Source organism: Moschus berezovskii, chromosome 10 (genome assembly GCF_049115385.1).
Source record: "Moschus berezovskii isolate FMDL1 chromosome 10, NW_MosBer_1.0, whole genome shotgun sequence".
Taxonomy (NCBI): domain Eukaryota; kingdom Metazoa; phylum Chordata; class Mammalia; order Artiodactyla; family Moschidae; genus Moschus; species Moschus berezovskii.
In genome coordinates, this window is record NC_142469.1 from 53,047,932 (window position 1) to 53,072,029 (window position 24,098).

A 24,098-nucleotide genomic window follows, 5' to 3' on the forward strand; every position below is an offset into this window, starting at 1 on the left:
TTCAGAGCATTTGGGTAATAGAAATAAGCATACTTTTAGTATTATATACATAAAAAATGTGGCTTTTTTTTTAGTATATAGAATGCAATCTGAGTTTCTCTATAGCCACTTTCTCTTCCCTTCTCTAAATAATGGATATATATTAATAGATATACATGTATATGCCTGTGTATACACACATAAACATACACACATGCACATATATATATATATATATATATCACATTTTTATCCATTCATCTATCTGTCAATGGATATTCAGGCTGTTTGCTGCAGTGGAATATTATTCAGCCTTTAAACAAGAAAATTCTGCCATTTGTGACAGCATGAACGATACTTAAGTGAAAAAAACCAGACTCACACAGATAAATACTACCATACAAGTGGATTCTAAAAAACAAAAAAACTCTAAACTCATAGTAACAGAAATTGTGGTTACCAGGAGCCAAGCCAGGGGAAGATTAAAAAATGAAAGCAAAAATAAAAGTAAAATGATGGTTGCCAGGGCTTAGGGACAGTGTGTCTTGGGGAGTTATCACTCCATAGATAGATAGAGCCTCAGGTTTGCAAGATGAAAAGAGTTCTGCAGATGAATGACAGTGATGGTTGCACAATATAAAGTTCTTTAATACCACTAATTTGTACACTTAAAAATGGTTAATACAGTAAATATTGTTATGCATATTTTACCAGAATAAGAAAAGAATAGATGTTCTTCTGTCATCTATGAAATGTTCCCAAACTACAATTCATTGATAGTCTTAAAAAAAAAATTTACACCTTCATGTTTGTCTCACTATCATTATGCATTTTAATTATTTTTGCTTCTACAAGGCCAATTGAAAAGAATTGAAAAAATATTGAATATTCTTTACCTGCAGATATTTTTGTAGTATTTAAATTTGTGTTTAATAAAAAGAAATCCAAATTACAAAAACCAAATATAAGAAATAAAAATTTTGTGCTATAATTCATGTTTCCCAAAATGAAGTAAATGGAGGCCATACTAAAATGCTTAATGGGTAATTTGATATTTTAATTCAATATATTAAAATATGTGAATTATATAATTAAGTCTTACATAGTTAGATAGTCATATCTCTTATTTCTTTTTAAATTTAACTCTAGGAGGCTTTAGTGATTAAGAAAGAAAGAAAGTACCTGGACTTTATCAGTATAGGCAGAGGACTTCCTACAAACAGTATCTTCAAAAGTGTCTCAATGCACTGCAATTAGGGTTGCTGGATTTAGAAGGTAAAAATATAGGGTACCCAATAAATGTTAATCTCATATGAAGTACAAATATTTTTTAGTATGTGCATGTGTGTGCTTAGTCACTCAGTTGTCTCTGACTCTTTGATACTCTATGGAATGTAGCCGACAAGGCTCCTCTGACCATGGGATTCTCCAGACAAGAATAATAGAGTGGACAGCCATTATCTTCTCTATGGGATCTTCCCAAATCAGGGAACATATCCATTTTTTTAGTATTAGTTCAGTCACTCAGTCGTGTCCGACTCTGTGCGACCCCATGAATCACAGCACGAAAGGCCTCCCTGTCCATCACCAACTCCCGGAGTTCACTCAAACTCATGTCCATCGAGTCAGTGATGCCATCCAGCCATCTCATTCTCCGTCATCCCCGTCTCCTCCCACCCCCAATCCCACCTAGGATCAGACTCTTTTCCAGTGAGTCAACTCGACGCATTAGGTGGCCAAAGTATTGAAGTTTCAGCTTTAGCATCAGTCCTTCCAATGAACACCCAGGATTGATCTCCTTTAGAATGGACTGGTTGGATCTCCTTGCAGTCCAAGGGACTCTCAAGAGTCTTCTCCAGCACCACAATTCAAAAGCATCAATTCTTCGGCGATCAGCTTTCTTCACAGTCCAACTCTCACATCCATACATGACCACGGGAAAAACCATAGCCTTGACTAGACGGACCTTTGTTGGCAAAGTAATATCTCTGCTTTTTAATATGCTATCTAGGTTGGTCATAACTTTCCTTCCAAGGAGTAAGCGTCTTTTAATTTCCTGGCTGAAATCAGCATCCACAGTGATTTTGGAGCCCCCCAAAATAAAATCTGACACTGTTTCCACTGTTTGCCCATCTATTTCCCATGAAGTGTTGGGACCAGATGCCATGATCTTCGTTTTCTGAATGTTGAGCTTCAAGCGAACCTTTTCACTCTTCTCTTTCACTTTTCAAGAGGGCTTTGAGTTCCTCTTCATTTTCTGCCATAAGGGTGGTGTCATCTGCATATTTGAGGTTATTGATATTTCTCCTGGCAATCTTGATTCCAGCTTGTGCTTCTTCCAGCCCAGCGTTCCTCATGATGTACCCTGCATATAAGTTAAATAAGCAGGGTGACAATATACAACCTTGAAGTACTCCTTTTCCTATTTGGAACCAGTCTGTTGTTCCATGTCCAGTTCTAACTGTTGCTTCCTGACCTGCATACAAGAGGCAGGTCAGGTGGTCTGGTATTCCCATCTCTTGAAGAATGTTCCACAGTTTATTGAGATCCACACAGTCAAAGGCTCCTGGACATCGCAGTTAACCCTACCATAAGTAGGAAGTCAAGAAACACCTGGAGTAACAGGAAAATTTGGACTTGGAGCACGAAATGAAGCATGGCAAAGGCTAATAGAGCTTTGCCAAGAGAACGCACTGGTCATAGCAAACACCCTCTTCCAACAACACAAGAGAAGACTCTACACATGGACATCACCAGATGGTCAACACCAAAATCAGACTGATTATATTCTTTGCAGCCAAAGATGGAGAAGCTCTATACAGTTAGCAAAAACAAGGCCAGGAGCTGACTGTGGCTCAGATCATGAACTCCTTATTGCCAAATTCAGAATTAAATTGAAGAAAGTAGGAAAACCACTAGACCATTCAGATATGACCTAAATCAAATCCCTTATGATTATACAGTGGAAGTAAGAAAAAAATTTAAGGGACTAGATCTGATAGAGTGCCTGATGAACTCTGGACGGAGGTTCGTGACATTGTACAGGAGACAGGGACCAAGACCATCCCCATAGAAAAGAAATGCAAAAAAGCAAAATGGCTGTCTGAGGAGGCCTTACAAATAGCTGTGAAAAGAAGAGAAGTGAAAAGCAAAGGAGAAAAGGAAAAATATAAGCATCTGAATGCAGAGTTCCAAAGAATAGCAAGGAGAGAAAAGAAAGCCTTACTCAGTGATCAATGCAAAGAAATAGATGAAAACAACAGAATAGAAAAAACAAGAGATCTTTTCAAGAAAATTAGAGATATCAAGGGAACATTTCATGCAAAAATGGGCTTGATAAAGGACAGAAATGGTATGGACCTAACAGAAGCAGAAGATATTAAGGACAGGTGGCAAGAATGCACAAAAGAACTGTATAAAAAAGATCTTCATGACAATGATAATCGAGATGGTGTGATCACTCACTTAGAGCCAGATGTCTTGGAATGTGAAGTCAAGTGGGCCTTAGAGAGCATCACTACAAACAAAGCTAGTGGAGGTGATGGAATTCCAATTGAGCTATTTCAAATCCTGAAAGATAATGCTGTGAAAGTGCTGCAGTCAATATGCCAGCGAATTTCGAAAACTCAGCAGTGGCCACAGGACTGGAAAGTGTCAATCTTCATTCCAATCCCAAAGAAAGGGAATGCCAAAGAATGCTCAAACTACCATACAATTGCACTAATCTCATGCTAGTAAAGTCATGCTCAAAATTCTCCAAGCCACGCTTCAGCAATATGTGAACTGTGAACTTCTAGATGTTCAAGCAGGTTTTAGAAAAGGCAGAGGCACCAGAGATCAAATTGCCAACATCCGCTGGATCATGGAGAAAGCAAGAGAGTTCCAGAAAAACATCTATTTCTGCTTCATTGACTATGCCAAAGCCTTTGACTGCATGGATCACAATAAACTGTGGAAATTTCTGAAAGAGATGGGAATACCAGACCATCTGACCTGCCTCTTGAGAAACCTGTATGCAGGTCAGGAAGCAACAGTTAGAACTGGACATGGACAAACAGACTGGTTCCAAATAGGAAAAGGAGTGCGTCAAGGTTGTATATTGTCACCATGCTTGTTTAACTTATATGCAGAGTATATCATGAGGAGTGCTGGGCTGGAAGAAGCACAAGCTGGAGTCAAGATTGCCGGGAGAAATATCATTAACCTCAGATATGCAGATGACACCACCCTTATGGTAGAAAGTGAAGAGGAACTCAAAAGCCTCTTGATGAAAATGAAAGAGGAGAGTGAAAATGTTGGCTTGAAGCTCAACATTCAGAAAACAAAGATCATGGCATCTAGTCCCATCACTTCATGGCAAATAGATGGGGAAACAGTGGAAACAGTGTCAGACTTTGTTTTTTTGGGCTCCAAAATCACTGCAGATGCTGATTGCAGCCAGCAAATTAAAGACATTTACTCCTTGGAAGGAAAGTTATGACCAGTCTTGACAGCATATTAAAAAGCAGAAACATTACTTTGCCAACCAAGGTCCGTCTAGTCAAGGCTATGGTTTTTCCCGTGGTCATGTATGGATGTGAGAGTTGGACTGTGAAGAAAGCTGATGGCTGAATAATTGATGCTATTGAATTTTGGTGCTGGAGAAACTCTTGAGAGTCCCTTGGACTACAAGGAGATCCAACCAGTCCATTCTAAAGGAGATCAATCCTGGGTGTTCATTGGAAGGACTATTGCTAAAGCTGAAACTCCAATACTTTGGCCACCTCATGCGTCAAGTTGACTCACTGGAAAAGAGTATGATGCTAGGAAGAATTGGGGGTGGGAGGAGATGGGGACGACAGAGAATGAGATGGCTGTATTGCATCACTGACTCGATGGACATGAGTTTGAGTGTACTCCGGGAGTTGGTGATGGACAGGGAGGCCTTGCGTGCTGTGATTCATGGGGTCGCAAAGAGTCGGACACGACTGAGTGACTGAACTGAAGTGAACTGAACTGATCAAGGCCCTGCCCACCAGAACAAGACCTAGTTTTCCCCACCCTGTCCTTCCCATCAGGAAGTTTACAGAAACCTCATAGCCTCATACACTAGAGGGCAGACAGGAGAAGCAAGATTTACAATCCCATAACAAGTAGAACAAAACAAAAGAAAACAAATTTAAAGAAAGTTAATCAGCATGAAAAAGCCACAAGTTATGTACCAGTTGAAGGAACAAGATAAAACTCCAGAAAAACTACTAAATGAAGTGGAGATAGGCAACCTTTAAGAAAAAGTATTCAGAATAATGATAGTGAAGATGATCTAGGATCTCAGAAACAGAAGAGAGAGGATGCAGGAAAGGTTTAACAAAGACCTAGAAGATTTAAAGAACAAACAAACAGAGATGAACAATACACTAGAAGGAATCAATAGCAAAATAACAGACAGAAAATTGGATAAATGACATGGAGGACAGAATGGTGGAAATCACTGCCACAGAACAGAACATAGAAAAAGAATGAAAAAAATGAAGACAACCCAAGAGAACTCTGAGACAACATTAAGTGCAGCAACCTTTGCATTATAGGGGTACCAGAAGAAAAGAGAAATAAAGGACCTAAGAAAATATTTGAAGAGATAATTGCTGAAATCTTCCCTAATATGAAAAAGGGAACAGTCTACTAAGACCAGGAAGCAGAGTCCCAGGCAGGATAAACCCAACGAGGAACATACTGAGAGACACAGTAATCAAACTGACAAAAATTAAAGACATTAAAACATTGAAAGCAACAAGGGGAAAATGACAAAAAACATACAAAGGAATTTCCGTCATGTTATTAGTCTATTTCTCAATAGAAACTCTACAAGACAGAAGGGAATAGCACAATATATTTAAAGTGATAAAAAGGAAGAACCTACAACCAAGAATACTCTACCCAGCAAGACTCTCATTCAGATTTGATGGAGAAATCAAAAGTTTTCCAAAGAAGCAAAAGGTAAGAGAATTCAGCACCATTAAATTGACGAGTTGACTCACTGGAAAAGACTCTGATGCTGGGAGGGATTGGGTGCAGGAGAAGGGGACGACAGAGAATGAGATGGCTGGATGGCATCACCGACTCGATGGACATGAGTTTGAGTGAACTCCGGGAGGTGGTGATGGACAGGGAGGCCTGGCGTGCTGTGATTCATGGGGTCGCAAAGAGTTGGACACGACTGAGTGACTGAACTGAACTGAACTAAACCAGTTTTACAACAAATGGTAAAGGAATTTCTCTAAGCAGGAAACACAAAAGAAGGGAAAAACCTACTGGAAATAAACTCCCCAAAATTAAGAAAATGGTAATAGGATCATATTACCATATTATTAACATATCAATGATTACCATAAATGTAAATGGATTAAATGCACTGACCAAAGCCATAGACTGGCTGAGCAGAGGAAAACATGTGGTACTTACACTTACCACATCACTCTGCTTGACCCCCCCAAATTGTATATAATTATTTTATATTGTTAGATTAGTCATGTTCCTATGATGACTTGCAATTGTAATTATCTTTTACTTTTTGTCTTGATATTGATTGTGAAAATTTATAAACATATTTTACTATTGTGATTATGTAATTATTATTCACTTAATACCACTGTATCATGATTAGTCAACAGAAAAATAATATAATTCTATATTACCAAAACTACCATTTATAGAAAAAAAAACTGAAATCACTTTTTAAAATCCAGATGCATATAGAATTACCTTGGAAAATTTTGTGAAAAATACAAATGTCCACATATTGCTTTTCTTTCCTTCAAATCTCCAGATGTATTTCTAATGAGCAACTATGTTTAAAAACAACTATATGATGATCTTTTACTTTTGTCTAGTTTGCTTCACTTTCTCTTTCATATTTAGTGCTCACATTTCATTTAGTTTATGTTTTCCAATTTATCCATCTCTTCTTTTGTTTTGATGTTCTTTCTCAAGCTTTTATCAAGCATAGCAGAAAAGCTTTTTCATATACATATACACAAATATATATAAACATTATGCATAATATATATATTTTAGAAAACATAAATTTTTGCCTAACTAAAAAATTTGACATTTTGATTCTACTTGTTTGACTTCATAAAAATAGAATGTTAAATTTCTAATTTAAAAAAATATATATGCAACAAGCAATAAAGGTTTACTGTATAGCACAGGGAACTATAGTCAGTATCTTAGAATAACTTACAATAGAAAATAATCTGAAAAATAATACTTGTGTATATGTATAACTGAATCACTTGGATGTCCACCTAAAACATTGTAACTCAACTATACCTCAATAATATATATATATATATGTATATGTACATATATATATATATATATATATATATAAACACAAAGAAAAAAATAAAATCCCATTTTGAGTTCACTAAAGTTATGGCATTCTCAATCATTTACTGTTAGTAACTATTGATAGTGTTTTACATTTACTTGATTTTATCTGCAGAGTAACTAAGATGTGTGTATAAGACTGTGCCAAAGAGAAAGAGTGATTTTTTAAATGAGTTAACAGAAATAAATAAAACCAGAAGAAAATGACTATGGTAATGAACTTGAATTAGTAAAACTCTGAATTAAGATAATTTAGTGGCCTCTTAAGGAACAAAGATGAGAGAAACTGAAATTTAGCTAATGCATTAAAACATAATTATACCAGATTACCTATCATAACCGGCATGTACAGATGCCAACTACATTCTGGAGTAAATAGGAGTATGCTGTCATGAGATGAAACTAGAATATATAAGATCACAGAGAAAAATCATCTTGAAAAATAAAATAAATAAAAAGGAAAAAGTGACAACACCAGAGAAAGACAGTGTTACAATGTTCAGAATTTTTTATTTTTCCAGTCTTGGATACAGACTCTCACAAAGGGATGAGATCTGTAGAATCTTTTAAATGACATAGATGGTAGATAGAAAGATAGATAGACAGAAAGATATGTGTCTGTGAGTGTGTATTGAAGTCAACAAATATAGATCATAAGTCAATGCTAATTACTACACAATAGAAAAATAACATCTAATCACAGCAAAAAATTCATTTTAATGTAAAAATCAAAATATACATAGTTTACTTAGTCCTCTCTCCATTTTTTAAGGTGAAAACTGATGTGTTCATTTTATTATATTTTTGACACCAAAATTTCTTATGTATGGATCATGCACATCATCCAAAGTTTTAAAAGATTATATAATTAATATATATATATCAATATAATTAATACAGCATCATTTCTCATGACAGAAGGAATTAGTAAGAATCTGTTATTTTCAAATAAACTATTTTAAATCTCATAAGTATCTTTTCCAAAAAAAAAAAAAAACCTGAACAATCTGCACTGTTAACACTGTTAAATTCTTAAGCAACACTTCAATGACTAAGAAAGGCAAATTTCTGTCCTTGAATTACCATCAACTCCTAATTTATGGATTTAGCATAGAATTATAGTAGATGTTTCTACCTCTCTGATTCTGGATGTTCTTATAATATTATAAATTGACTTTTTAAGTGATTTATATATTTTACTTCCTTACTTTAGTTTTTATTTCTTCTTATCTGTCTCTTCCTGGGGCTAAATAAAAATATGAAAAACTGTACCCAATTTGCTACAATGGCTGATTTTCTAATTTCCTGATGTGATCTTTTCATAGATATAGAGAACACTCTAATAATTTGAATTTAACTGAACATATATATAACAGGAGGCTTTTTTTTTTTTTTTTTTACATAAAGTGGTCTCTAGAGAGTAATGATGTACACTGTCAATTTTCTTCTCTTTAGAAGCTCGAGTATCATCATTTCCCCTGTGACTCCCACTGAAATGTCCTCAAATGTATACAGAAGACTATTTTACAATTTACTATCTGTTCAAAGATTCCACTAAATATAAATAGTTTACAGCTCCACTAAATATAAATAGTTTACAGCTCCCAGGGTCATGACCTTTATAAATCTCTTTGAAGCCAAATAAAAGGAAATAATGAAAGCTAACCTATATACAACTTTAACTTTTTTGACTCACTTTTACCTCTGGAGGTAGTAGAATAATTCTATCACACTAACACTCCAGGTAAGTACATCAACAGTTGCATAAAATATACAAACCAGCTGCTTGAAGACACTGAAAATAATCATGACATCAGGACTTTGATGTCCAGAGAAAAGGGTGGCACACTGACGTGAAGCCCAAATAAATTTCTAATTTTCTACCAGTTTACATGGGCTTCCCTGGTGGTTCAGATGGTAAAGCGCCTGCCTGCAATGTGGGAGACCTGGGTTTTGTCCCTGGGCTGGGATGATCCCCTGGAGAAGGAAATGGCAACCCACTCCAGTACTCTTGCCTGGAAAATTCCAGGGATGGAGGAACCTGGTAGGCTACAGTCCATGGGATCACAGGACACAACTGAACAACTTCACTCACTCACTCACCAGTTTACATGAATAAAGGATTTCAAGATCTCTTTCTCTTTCTCTGTGGGAGATTGAGTTTGGGTTAAACTTCCATATTTTATGAGAAATTTGGTAAAGATGGACTATCACCTGTGTTACTAGGCAAACTGTTTATGGTAAAAATGACTTCCAATTGGTAAGTTGTATCTTGACTTGGAATAGTAAAACCAATTATAAATAACTCCTGGAATTCACACATTTGAGTTTTCTTAAGTCGAGTGTTATTTGTAACTAGGATTTCTCCCTTGCTGTGTTCATGGAACTATTACAAGAGAGAATAGACCCTAAAAGGATGTCTCATGCAGGACCCACTCAAGAGATCTCATTCTCTCAGACCTGAGTCTTCCTTTGAAATTCATCTTTAAAGTCATGTCTGATGTATCTCTTCTGGTATTCTGAAATTCTTTTCCTTGTACATAAAATAAAATCAGTACCAGGAGTGGCCTATAACAGTGGTTTGAGTTTAGCTCTCCTCTTTAGTATAAGACCACTCAAAGTAAGTGGCAACTGCAGGAATTTGCCAACACCCACGTCTGCAGACAGACACCAAGTATAAAGTAGCATCTTGGGGGAATCTGAGTGTCCCAAGGTAGGGGAGACAGAGGCTAGATTTCAGAATTGGCAAAAAAGGGTGAAACAGAAGAACCAGGATTTCAGGAGGAATGAAACCTTAAAGAAGTGAGCCAAAATTTTTGTTTGCAATTTCCTCTCTATAATGTGTCAGGTCTTAAGCTGATAGAGAGACAGAGAAACTAAGCATAAAACAAATGGAGTGTTCTCATGGCACCTGGATTGCTAAATTGGAGAAGACAGAATCAAATGATCTTTTATATCTCCCTACCTGACAAAAAACAAACAAACCAACAAAACCAAAAAACCCTGCACTGGAGGAAAATACCACGTAGAGCTTTCACAAGTTTTTCCATATGCAATGTCTAGAATTTAGAATTTAGGAACAAAATCAGCAGATATGCCAACAATTGGGATTCCACTTGGGCAACTCATATCCATCAGTTTAAAAATATCCAAATCCAAGGACAAAAAGAAATTAAAAGAACTAAAGAAAAGCTAAAGGGAAATATTGTACATAATCTTTACATCTCATTGTGATCTCAGCAGCAAAATGCACAGAGGTGATATTTGAAGAAATACTGACTTAGATTTCTGTATCTGATGAGAGATCCCAGGTCACTGATTCAAGTTTGATGGACCCCAAGAACTACAAATAGTCACATTACAATAAAACTACTGAAACCTGAAAATGAAGTGAAAACTTTAAAGCAGGATTAAACACACACAAACACAAACTATCTGTTACAGAGTAATCTTGTGATGGATGGCCAACTTTTTAACAGTGTTAGAAATATAAAAGTTGAATTAAGTCTTTGAAAGAAATGATTGCTGGCTTGGAATTCTATAGCCAATAAAAAATATCTTTAAAATAGGAGAGAAATACAGTATTTCAACCAAACAAAAATTATAGAATATAAATTATCATCAGAAAAACTATACCAAAAGGAACACTACTGGATGGTCTTCAGACAAATAGAAAATCCATGTGCAAGGAAGGAAATGCAGCAATAAATTTAAACTATTGCAAAAGATAGCTATATGTGAAAACTTAAATGTATACTGTTGAAAATTATAATAAGGTTATGTGTGCTTTTAAACTTTTTTAAAATTTATTTTAGTGGAGGCAAATTACCTTACATTAATATATTGGTTGGTTTTGCCATACATTGGCATGAATCTGCCCCGGGTGTACAGGTGTTCCCTTTCTTGAACCCCTCTCCCACATCCCTCTTCCCCATATTCTCCCTCCAGGTCATCCCTGTGCACCAGCCCCAAGCATCCTATATCATAGGTCGAACCTGGACTGGTGATTCATTTCACATATGATAATATACATGCTACAATGCCGTTATCCCCAATCATCCCACCTTCATCCTCTCCCACAGAGTCCCAAAGACTGTTCTATATACCTATGTCTCTTTTGCAGTCTCGTATGCTGGGAGAAATATCAATAATCTCAGATATGCAGATGACACCACCCTTATGGCAGAAAGTGAAGAGGAACTCAAAAGCCTCTTGATGAAAGTGAAAGAGGAGAGTGAAAAGGTTGGCTTGAAGCTCAACATTCAGAAAACAAAGATCATGGCATCTGGTCCCATCACTTCATGGGAAATAGATGGAAAAACAGTGGAAACAGTGTCAGACTTTATTTTTTTGGGCTCCAAAATCACTGCAGATGCTGATTGCAGCCATGAAATTAAAAGTGCTTACTCCTTGGAAGGAAAGTTATGACTAACCTTGATAATGTATTAAAAAGCAGAAACATTACTTTGCCAACAAAGGCCCATCTAGTCAAGGCTATGGTTTTTCCCGTGGTCATGTATGGTTGTGAGAGTTAGACTGTGAAGAAAGCTGATCGCCGAAGAATTGATGCTTTTGAACTGTGGTGTTGGAGAAGACTCTTGAGAGTCCCTTGTACCGCAAGGAGATTCAACCAGTCCATTCTAAGGGAGATCGATCCTAGGTGTTCATTGGAAGGACTGATTCTAAAGCTGAAACTGCAATACTTTGGCCACCTCATGCGACGAGTTGACTCACTGGAAAAGACTCTGATGCTGGGAAAGGTTGGAGGCGGGAGGAGAAGGGGACGACGGAGAATGAGATGGCTGGATGGCATCACCAACTCTGTGGACATGAGTTTGAGTGAACTCAGGGAGTTGGTGATGGTTAGGGAGGCCTGGCGTGCTGTAATTCATGGGGTCGCAGAGAGTCGGACACGACTGAGCGACTGAACTGATACAGGGTTAAGGTTACCATCTTTCTAAATTCCATATATATGCGTTAGTATACTGTATTGATGTTTTTCTTTCTGGCTTACTTCACTCTGTATAATAGGCTCCAATTTCATCCACCTCATTAAAACGAATTCAAATGCATTCTTTTTGATGGCTGAAAAATACTCCATTGTGTATAGGTACCAAAGCTTTCTTATCCATTCGTCTGCAGATGGACATCTAGGTTGCTTCCATGTCCTGGCTATTATAAACAGTGCTGCAATGAACATTGGAGTACATGTGTCTCTTTCAATTCTGGTTTCCTCGGTGTGTATGCCCAGAAGTGTGATTGCTGGATCATATGGCAGTTCTATTTCCTGTTTTCTAAGGAATCTCCACACTGTTCTCCATAGTGGCTGTACTAGTTTGAATTCCCACCAACAGTGTAAGAGGGTTCCCTTCTCTCCACACCCTCTCCAGCATTTATTGCTTGTAAACTTTTGGATAGCAGCCATTCTGACTTGGTGTGAAATGGTATCTCATTGTGGTTTCGATTTGCATTTCTCTGATTATGAGGGATGTTGAGCATTTTTTCACGTGTTTGTTAGCCATCTTTATGTCTTCTTTGGAGAAATGTCTGTTTAGTTCTTTGGACCATTTTTTGATTGGGTCATTTATTTTTCTGGAATTGAGCTGCAGGTGCTGCTTGTATATTTTGGAGATTAATCCTTTATCAGTTGCTTCATTTGCTATTATTTTCTCCCATTCTGAAACTGTCTTTTCACCTTGCTTATAGTTTCCTTTGCTGTGCAAAAGCTTTTGATTTTAATTGGGTCCCATTTATTTTTGCTTTTATTTCCAATATTCTGGGAGGTGGGTCTTGGAGGATCCTGCTGTGATTTATGTCCGAGAGTGTTTTGCCTACGTTCTCCTCTAGGAGTTTTATAGAATCTGGTCTTATATTTAGCTCTCTAATCCATTTTGCGTTTATTTTGGTGTATGGTGTTAGGGAGTGTTCTAGTTTCATTCTTTTACAAGTGGCTGACCGGTTTTCCCAGCACCACTTGTTAAAGAGACTGTCTTTTGTCCATTTTATATTCTTGCCTTCTTTGTCAAAGATAAGGTGTCCATAGGTGCTTGGATTTATCTCCGGGCTTTCTATATTGTTCCATTGATCTATATTTCTGTCTTTATGCCAGTACCATACTGTCTTGATGACTGTGGCTTTGTAGTAGAGCCTGAAGTCCGGCAGGTTAATTCCCCCAGTTCCATTCTTCTTCTTCAAGATTGCTTTGGCTATTCGAGGTTTTTTGTATTTCCATACAAATTGTGAGATTATTTGTTCTAGTTCTGTGAAAAATATCGTTGGTAGCTTGATAGGGATTGCATTGAATGTATTAATTACTTTGGATAGTATACTCATTTTCACAATATTTATTCTTCCAATCCACAAACACGGTATATTTCTCCATCTATTAGTGTCCTCTTTGATTACTTTCACTAGTGTTTTAAAGTTTTATATGTACAAGTCTTTTGTTTCCTTAGGTAGATATATTCCTAAGTATTTAATTCTTTTCGTTGCAACAGTGAATGGAATAGTTTCAATTTCTTTTTCTATTTTCTCATTATTAGTGTATAGGAATGCAAGGGATTTCTGTGTGTTGATTTTATATCCTGCAACTTTACTGTATTCATTGATTAGCTCTAGTAGTTTTCTGGTAGAGTCTTTAGGGTTTTCTGTGTAGAGGATCTTGTCATCAGTGAATAGTGAAAGTTTTACTTCTTCTTTTCCAATTTTTATTACTTTTATGTCTTTTTTTGCTCTGATTGCTGTGGCCAAACTTCCAGAACTATGTTGAATAGTAGTGGTGAGAGTGGGCACCCTTGTCTTGTTCCTGACTTTAGGGGAATTGCTTTCAGTTTTTTACCATTGAGGATAATGTTTGCTGTGGGTTTGTCATACATAGCTTTTATTATGTTGAGATATGTCCCTTCTATTCCCACTTTCTGGAGGGTTTTTATCATAAATGGATGTTGTATTTTGTCGAAGGCTTTCTCTGCATCTATTGAGATAATCATATGATTTTTATTTTTCAGTTTGTTAATGTGGTGTATTACATTGATTGATTTGCAGATATTGAAGAATCCTTGCATTCCCGGGATAAAGCCCACTTGGTCATGATGTATGATCTTCTGAATGTGTTGTTGGATTCTGATAGCTAGAATTTTGTTAAGGATTTTTGCATCTGTGTTCGTCAGTGATATTGGCCTGTAGTTTTATTTTTTTGTGGGATCTTTACCAGGTTTTTGGATTAAGGTGATGGTGGCTTCATGGAATGAGTTTGGAAGTTTCCCTTCCCAGCAATTTTCTGGAAGAGTTTGAGTAGAATAGGTGTTAGCTCTTCTCTAAATTTTTGGTAGAATTCGGCGGTGAAGCCGTCTGGATCTGGGCTTTTGTTTGCTGGAAGATTCCTGATTAAAGCCTCTAGTTCCGTGCTTGTGATGGGTCTGTTCAGATTTTCTATTTCTTCCTGGTTCAGTTTTGGAAAGGTGTACTTTTCTAGGAATTTGTCCATTTCTTCCAAGTTATTCATTTTATTGCCATATAATTGCTGATAGTATTCTCGAATAATCCTTTGTATTTCTGTGTTGTTGGTTGTGATCTCTCCATTTTCATTTCTAATTTTATTGATTTGGTTCTTCTCCCTTTGTTTCTTGATGAGTCTGGCTAGTGGTTTGTCAATTTTATTTCCCTTCTCAAAGAACCAGCTTTTGGCTTTGTTGATTTTTGCTATGGTCGCTTTTGTTTCTTTTGCATTTATCTCTGCCCTAATTTTTACTATTTCTTTCCTTCTACTAACCCTGGGGTTCTTCATTTCTTCCTTTTCTAGTTTCTTTAGATATAGAGTTAAGTTATTTAGCTGACTATTTTCTTGTTATTTGAGGTGTGCCTGTATTGCTATGAACTTCGCCCTTAGCACTGCTTTTACAGTGTCCCAGAGGTTTTGGGCTGTTGTGTTTTTATTTTCATTCATTTCTATGCATATTTTGATTTCTCTTTTGATTTCCTCTATGATTTGTTCATTATTCAGCAGCGTGTTGCTCAGCCTCCATATGTTGGCATTTTTAATAGTTTTTCTCCCGTAATAGAGATCTAATCTTAATGCATTGTGGTCAGAAAAGATACTTGGAATGATTTCAATTTTTTTGAATTTACCAAGTCTAGATTTATGGCCCAGGGTGTGATCTATCCTGGGAAAGGTTCCGTGTGCGATGGAGAAAATGGTGAAATTCATTTTTTTGGGGTGAAATGTCCTACAGAGATCTATTAGGTCTAAGTGGTCTATTGTATCATTTAAAGTTTGTGTTTCCTTGTTAATTTTCTGTTTAGTTGATCTATCCATAGATGTAAGTGGGGTATTAAAGTCTCCCGCTATTATTGTGTTATTGTTAATTTCCCCTTTCATACTTGTTAGTAATTGCCTTACATATTGTGGTGCTCCTATGTTGGGTGCATAAATATTTATAATTGTTATATCTTCTTCTTGGATTGATCCTTTGATCATTATGTAGTTTCCTTCTTTGTCTCTTTTCACAGTCTTTGTTTTAAAATTTATTTTATCTGATATGAATATTGATACTCCTGCTTTCTTTTGGTCTCTATTTGCGTGGAATATCTTTTTCCAGCCCTTCACTTTCAGTCTGTATGTGTCCCTCATTTTGAGGTGGGTCTCTTGTAGACAACATATATGGGGGTCTTGTTTTTGTATCCATTCAGCCAGCCTTTGTCTTTTGGTTGGGGCATTCAACCCATTTACATTTAAGGTGATTTATTGATAAGTATGATCCCATTGCCATTTTCTTTATTGTTTTGGGTTTGAGTTTATATACCCTTTCTGTGTTTCCTGTCTAGAGAAGATCCTTTAGTATTTGCTGGAGAGCTGGTTTGGTGGTGTTGAATTCTCTCAGCTTTTGCTTGTCTGTAAAGCTTTTGATTTCGCCTTCATATTTGAATGAGATCCTTGCTGGGTACAGTAATCTGGGCTGTAGGTTACTTTCTTTCATCACTTTAAGTATGTCTTGCCATTCCCTCCTGGCCTGAAGAGCTTCTGCTGAAAAATCAGCTGTTATCCTTATGGGGATCCCCTTGTGTGTTATTTGTTGTTTTTCTCTAGCTGCTTTTAATATTTGTTCCTTGTGTTTGATCTTTGTTAATTTGATTAATATGTGCCTTGGAGTATTTCGCCTTGGATTTATCCTGTTAGGGACTCTCTGTGTTTCTTGGACTTGGGTGATTATTTCCTTCCCCATTTTAGGGAAATTTTAACTACTATCTCCTCAAGTATTCTCTCATGGTCTTTCTTTTTGTCTTCTTCTTCTGGGACTCCTATGATTCGAATGTTGGGGTGTTTAATATTGAACCATATGTCTCTAATATTGTCCTCATTTCTTTTAATTCTTTTTTCTTTTTCCATCTCTGTTTCATTTATTTCTACAATTCTATCTCCTGTTTTCTGCCTCCGTTATTCTACTGTTTGTTCCCTCCAGAGTGTTTCTGATCTCATCTATTGCATTATTCATTGTATATTGACTCTTTTTTATTTTCTCTAATTCCTTATTAATCATTTCTTGCATCTTCTCAATCCTTTTCTCCAGTTTATTTATCTGTGACTCCATTTTGCTTTCCAGATTTTGAATCATTTTCACAATTAAAATTCAAAATTCTTTATCGGGTAGGTTCCCTATATCTTCCTCTTTTGTTTGTGTTGTTGGGCATTTATCCTGTTCCTTTACTTGCTGGGTATTTCTCTGCCTCTTCATCTTGCTTATATTGCTGTGTTCGGGGTGGCTTTTCCGTCTTCTGGCAGTTTGTGGAGTTCTCTTTATTATGTAGTTACCTCGTTGTGGGTGGGGTTGGATGGGTACTTGTCAAGGTTCCCTGGTTAGGGAAGCTTGTGTCAATGTTCTGGTGGGTAGAGCTGGATTTCTTCTCTCTGGAGTGCAATGAAGTGTCCAGTAATGAGTCTGAGATGTCAGTGTGTTTGGGGTGGCTTTGGGCAGCCTGTATATTGAAGCTCAGTGCTATTCTCCTGTGTTGTTGGATAGCTTGCATAGTATGTCTTTCACTGAAACTTGTTGACCCTTGGGTGGAGCCTGGTTTCAGTGTATCTATGGAGGTATTTGATGAGTACCTATCAATTAATGTTCTCTGGAACAGGAGATCTCTGGTGTTCTCAGGATTTGGACTTAAGCCTCTGTCTCTGTTTTTCAGTCTTATTCTTGCAGTAGTCTCAAGACTTCTCCCTCTGTTACTTCCAAGGCAGTCCTTCTGTTGAAAAGCTTTTCTGTTTTCTGGTCTCCTCAGTGTCTAATTCCCGTCCTGACACCAGGATGCCGTGGTGAACACTATTTTTTTTTGTCCCACGGTTCACCTGTTCAGTCCTGCTGTGGGGAGGGAGGAACACAGCTAACAAATATCCCTGGCGTCTGTGGGGAGTGCTCGCAGTGTCTCAGCTACACTGGGAATGCTCCCGCTCGAGGCATGTGTGCTTTCCCTGTTTATGCTGCTTAGGCTCTAGGTTGCTCTGCTGGGAGCTGTCCACGGCTGGCGCTGGGTTGCATGCACTTCCCAGGTCTGAGCAGCTCAGGTTCAGGTCCTTGGGTACTCCACAAAGGCGCAGACTTGGCTGGGCATGTGTTTTGTTTCTTCCCCGGTCCGAGCAGCTCAGGTGACTAGGTGTTTGGTGAGTGTGGTCGCTGCTACTTATCGCCTTCCTGGTCCCTGCTTCTCGGTTTTCTGGGAGTACAACTGGCGTGGCTTCTCAGGCAGATATCTACCGGCCTGAACCCAAGAAGTCCTGGCCAGCAAGGAAGCCTGCCTGCAGCTTGGCACGGGAAGCCTCTCTGGGGCTGTGGCTGCCCCCGCCCTGGCACGGCTGCCCTCCCCGCCGGCATTTGCAGGGGCTGGGGGATGGGCCACCCATTGCTGGCTCACTCCGCTCAGCGCCCTGTTCTGTGGGCGTTGCTGGCAGAGTCCTGGGTTGGGGCTTTTTGCAGCCTTTTCCTAGCCTTCGCTTTTTAGCTGCAGCGCTTACTCCTTGGAAGGAAAGTTATGACCAACCTTGATAGTATATTAAAAAGCAGAGACATTACTTTGCCAACAAAGGTCCATCTAGTCAAGGCTGTTTTTCCCGTGGTCATGTATGGATGTGAGAGTTGGACTGTGAAAAAAGCTGATCGCCGAAGAATTGATGCTTTTGAAGTGTGGTGTTGGAGAAGATTCTTGAGAGTCCCTTGTACCGCAAGGAGATCCAACCAGTCCATTCTAAAGAAGAGGAATCCTGGGTGTTCATTGGAAGGACTGATGCTAAAGCTGAAAGTCCAATACTTTGGCCACCTCATACGACGAGTTGACTCACTGGAAAAGGCTCTGATGCTAGGAAAGGTTGGGGGCGGGAGGAGAAGGGGATGACAGAGAATGAGATGGCTGGATTGCATCACCGACTCTGTGGACGTGAGTTTCAGTGAACTCCAGGAGTTGGTGATGGACAGGGAGGCCTGCCGTGCTGTGATTCATGGGGTCGCGGAGAGTCGGACACGACTGAGCGACTGAACTGAACTGAGCTGAACTCTGCTTTGGTATCTTTAGTTCGCGCCCTCAGTTTGCCCTTTGGCGTTCAAGCCCTGTTTTTCCTCTAAGCGCTTCAGCCAGTTCTCCCTCTAAGCGCTGCAGCCAGTTCTCCCTCTAAGCGCCACCACCCACGCCTCCCTGCCCAGCCCCTGCCTGCTAGTGGGGGGCGCGGGCATTTGCGCCACTTCTCCGCTGAGAGTTTCCTCTGGGCACTTAGTCTGTGAGTTTTAATTATTTATGTCTTTTGTCTCCCAGTTATGCGGCCCTCTGATGTTCCACTCACCAGTGTTTCCAGGTGTTTGGAAACTTCTCTCTCTTTTTTTAAGCCTCCCTTCCCCGGACAAAGCTCCGTCCCTCCCTCTTTGTCTCTCTTTTTATCTTTTATACTATTTCCTACCTCCTTTCGACTACTATGGGCTGCTTTTCTGAGTACCTGATGTCCTCTGCCGGTATTCAGAAATTGTTTTGTAGGATTTACTCAGCGTTCAAATGTTCTTTTGCTGATTTTGTGGGGGAGAAAGTGGTCACCCTGTCCTACTCCTCCACCATCTTCCCGTGCTCCCCCCTGCTTTTAAACTTACATAGAATTAAAAGGTTTGAAAATAACAGTAGAAAGTGTGAAGGGGAAGAAAAAAATATAATGAAAATTTTTGTAGGCCTCATATTGTCCTGGAAGTGATAAGAATACTAATTTAAAATAGATACTAATACATCAAGGCAGCTTATAGTACTCTCTGACATAATCCTAAAGGATTAATGAAGAATGAGAAACTGTAGAAGGAAATAAGTAAAATATTGTACCTAATTAAATAATTAAGGAGCAAAAAAACCAAAGTGTCTCAATTTATTTTATAAGGCCCTAATAATTTTTAAACCAATAAATATGAAGTGTACTGTGATGTGCTAAGTCACTTCAGCCATGTCTGACTCTGTGTGACCCTATGAACTGTAGCCAGCCGGGCTCCTCTGTCCATGGCATTCTGCAGGCAGAAATACTGGAGTAGGTTGCCATGCCCTTCTCCATGGGATCTTCCAAACCCAGGGAGAGAACCCTCGTCTCTTATGTCTCCTGCATGGGCTGGTGGGTTCTTTACCACTAGCTCCCTTGGGAAGCCCCATTAGAAGAATGGTAGATCCAATTTCTCTCCTGCATATAGATGCAACAATTCTAAACTAGATATTAGGAGATTAATCCCAACAATACATGAAAATGATATACATAACTGATAATTGAACATTATTCCAGGAATACTCAAATATGACATACAAAAACACTACATTCATATGTTCAACATTAGTAGTCAACAATAAAAAATACAATTTAAAATGAGATACTGACACACATCTATGAGAATAGCTTCAAATACAAAAGATAAAAAAAAATTGTCTTAGTGCTGGCAAGTGCTGAGGATAATGTGGATAACAGAAAGTCCCATATACTGTAAGTGAGAAGTTAAATAACCTTTGGAAAACTCAAAATCTTCCAAAGCTTAACATATGCACTTATGTACCTTATTCTGGGCTTCCTTGGTGGCTCAGACTGTAAAGAATCTGCCTGCAATGTGGGAGCCCTGGGTTTGATCCCTGGGTTTGGAAGATCTCCTGAAGAGGGCATGGCAACCCTCTCCAGTATTCTTGTCTGGAGAATCCTCATGGACACAGGAGCCTGGCGGGCTACAGTCCACAGGATCACAAAGAGTTGGACATAACTGAACAACTAAGAACACACTTTATACTATCAATTCTCAAACACACATTCAGCTATCCTGAGTACATATATGTACACAATAGCCAAACACTTGAAACAAGTCAAAAGTTCACTAACAGTAGAAGGAATAACTAACTACAATGTAGAATGTTCATACAGTAAGTTAAATGAACCCCAAGTATATTGAAAGATAGTTATGAATTTGACAGATATGTTGAATGAAAGAAGTCAGAAACAAATTAATACTCTGTTGACTCATTAACCCAAGTTTAAAAAAATGGACGGATCTAATATATAATGATGTTACTGACTAGGAAAGGCCAAGGGAGGTTTCTGTGTTGCAGGTATCATTCCTTATCTCAAATTTAATTTTGAAAATTAATCTAGTTATACACTTAAATGTCTGAAGTTTAGTCTATTCTTATCCTTCTAAACATGTAAAACTTGAGTTTTCAAGACATATTTTTAATGTCAACTATTTTAAGTGTGCTATGTTCTCAGCAAGATGACATGAAAGTTCCCGTTATAAATGAAACTCATATTTGGGAGGGGGTATTAGATTTTTTTTTTAAATACATGTACAACAAATTATTAGTTCCACCTATACAGAAGCAAGTAATTTTACTGAGATAAAAATAACAAGGGAACACAGAGGAAAGATCAATTAATTCCAAAGGGGCATCAAGAAAAGTTCCAAGGATTATAACTTACACTTGTAAATGAAAGGACTGTTAGAATTTCATTAAGTAGAAGGCATTGGTGGGATTTGCTTAACAGAACATATTAAACTAACAAATCATGTTAAATTGTAAAACCATTGACTGCTTAAGCCAAGCAAAGGATGCTTAATTCTGTATCAAATACCACTGGCATATAATAGCATTTCATTCTATAGTGCCAACTCTGACATTTCTAAAGGTGGAATTTTTTGTTTTCCAACCAAAATATGACCAGTTCTTTGATAACCTTTCCAACCCACAGCAGAACTTGGGACAAAAGAAAATAATCAGAGCAGTGCCAAATAGAACATAGAGGGAAAAGTTATTTCTGGAATAATAGGGGCAGGCATTTTTGAAAATCATTAGAAAGACAGTGACTCTGTTTATGTACTGCATAGGGGTTCAGTCTCTTAGCAAAAATAGTTTTATGTATAAAAATACCTTGAAAGAGAGATAGTGGAAGTGTGAATGCTGAGTATTTGCAGCTACAGAAGCTGAGATGTCTTTGCACTCATTACAGAATCTCTGATATACAGAAAGTGACAATTCTTCTACAGAGTAGAATGTGATACTGACAGCATAGGCATAAAGACAGGTGGCAGTGCAGAACCACGGCTTAGAGGACAGAGCCACTTTTCTTAAACATGGCTGAAAAATGTCTAATTTTGGGATGGCATAATACTTGATTATGGCATTTAAGAAAGTCTCAACACGCCTTTGTGTAGCAAAAATTACTGATTGTAAAAAAAGGAGAAAAGTGCATGTGTGAGATGAGAAAGCTGGAGGGAGATTTCAGTCAATATGAAACCTCAAATTGGATCCCATCCACAGGAAAGCCCTGTCCAAATGCTTACAACAAGCAACCAGCGGCAACAGTGTAGCCAAGAGACAACCAGATGCCTAAAGCACAATATTTAATCGAGGGAGAACCGGTTACTAAAAGCACGTAGATCCTGTCCGCAGCTCCTATGTAGTTTGGAAAAAACATATTAGAGTTATCAAAGGACTATACCCACACATAGAATGATAGAATATTAGCCATCATGGAGAGATAAAAAGGATCCCACTCTTTAAGTGGTGCTGTGCAGAATAAACAAAAAGGAGAAGCTGCATGTGCTTGAATAACTGTTGACTCTAGAGCAAGCCTTCTGCAGAAAGAAACACATATGCAGGGATATTCTAGGTTATTGAATGTTTGATAGCAAGAGGATTAAGGTAAACCCATCTTGGTAATAGGATTAGAAGGCTTACATGGAGAGAGAGACCTGAGAACCAAGTATTGAGAGCTGAGGCTTGGGCAAAGCTCCTGCATCTGAGGAATGTGATGGGACCAAGAAGTCAGGAACAAGATGGAATGCATTCTTTTTGAGAACTGACTGAACCAATTGCAGGTCTTGCAGGTGGTGTAATAATTAATATACAGAATACAAAAAAACTACCAAAACTCAATATATGCACACATTTCAATAGAATAAATAACTCAACATTTACTTCCAGCCTATCTATACCATACTTTTTAAACAGTCTAATATATGCATACTCTCTCCTCTACTGTTGCATAGAACAGATAAAGCAAGCCTCCGTGGAATATTTTCCTCACAGATGAAAAGCAACTTTTCACTTCCTCACCTTCAGAAGAAATCACTGTCCCCTGCTTAGAGTCTATCTTGCCAGAGAGATCTACTTTTTTTTTTTTTTGTCAATAATACCAGTTGTTCTCCAAATTGACTACACTAATTCGCTCTGCCATCAGGGTATTACAGAAATTATTTCATCATATGCTTGCAATACTTGATAGTATCGCATTTTAAATATTTTTCCAAATAGGAGAAATTCAAATAAAAATGTGATCCTAGTCATTTTATATGTGCATTTCTTTAGCGCTTCTGATAAAAATCAAATAACCATGTAAATGCTGATCTACTTATGGTATCTCTAATCTGTCTTTTTGATTTATTTGTCATCCCTCATGCCAACACCACGTTGTCTTGTTGACTATAGCTCTATGGTAAATCTTGAAATCAGGCAGTAAATGCATCCAACTTTGTTCCTTGTAAAACGCTGTTTATCTCTTCCATATCCTTTGCATTCCACGTACAATTTAGGCTTAGTATATCAGTTCCTTATAAAAGCCCATCTGAAATTTTGATTCAGAATACAATGAATCTGTAAACCAATTTCAGGAATACTGACATCTTAATAATATTGAGCCTTCTGATTTGTGATCATGATTTATCTTTCCATTTATTTATTTAGATTTTGCCAAGATTTTCTCAGCAATGTTTTGCAACTTTCAATATAAAAACTGTGAATATCCTGTTAAATTCACTTCTATTTCTGGGTGAGATAGTATCATAATATAGTAACTTTACTTTCAATTTTTTATGAATGCATATAAATTTATAGTTTTAAATGTATCCCTCAACCTAAATTATAGCTAAATTTATATATTAATTCTAATAATTATATATGTTAATTAAGATTTTTGATACATATCATGTCATCTCTAAAACTAACATAGTTTTTCTTCTTTGCTTTAAATCTTTAACAAAAGCCCCATTTTCTTACACAGAACACAACCTCCATTTATGAAATAACTTGTGACCAACAATAAGAAGGTAGGAATGGATGAAGAGTGGGACACTTCATGATCTCCAAGCTGGAGAAAGATCTCAACATAACACAGGACACCACCATGGTCAGAGACAGCTGTGCCAACTAGGCTGTGCAATGACAGTTGAACAGGAAAAAATATATATACATATATATATATATATATA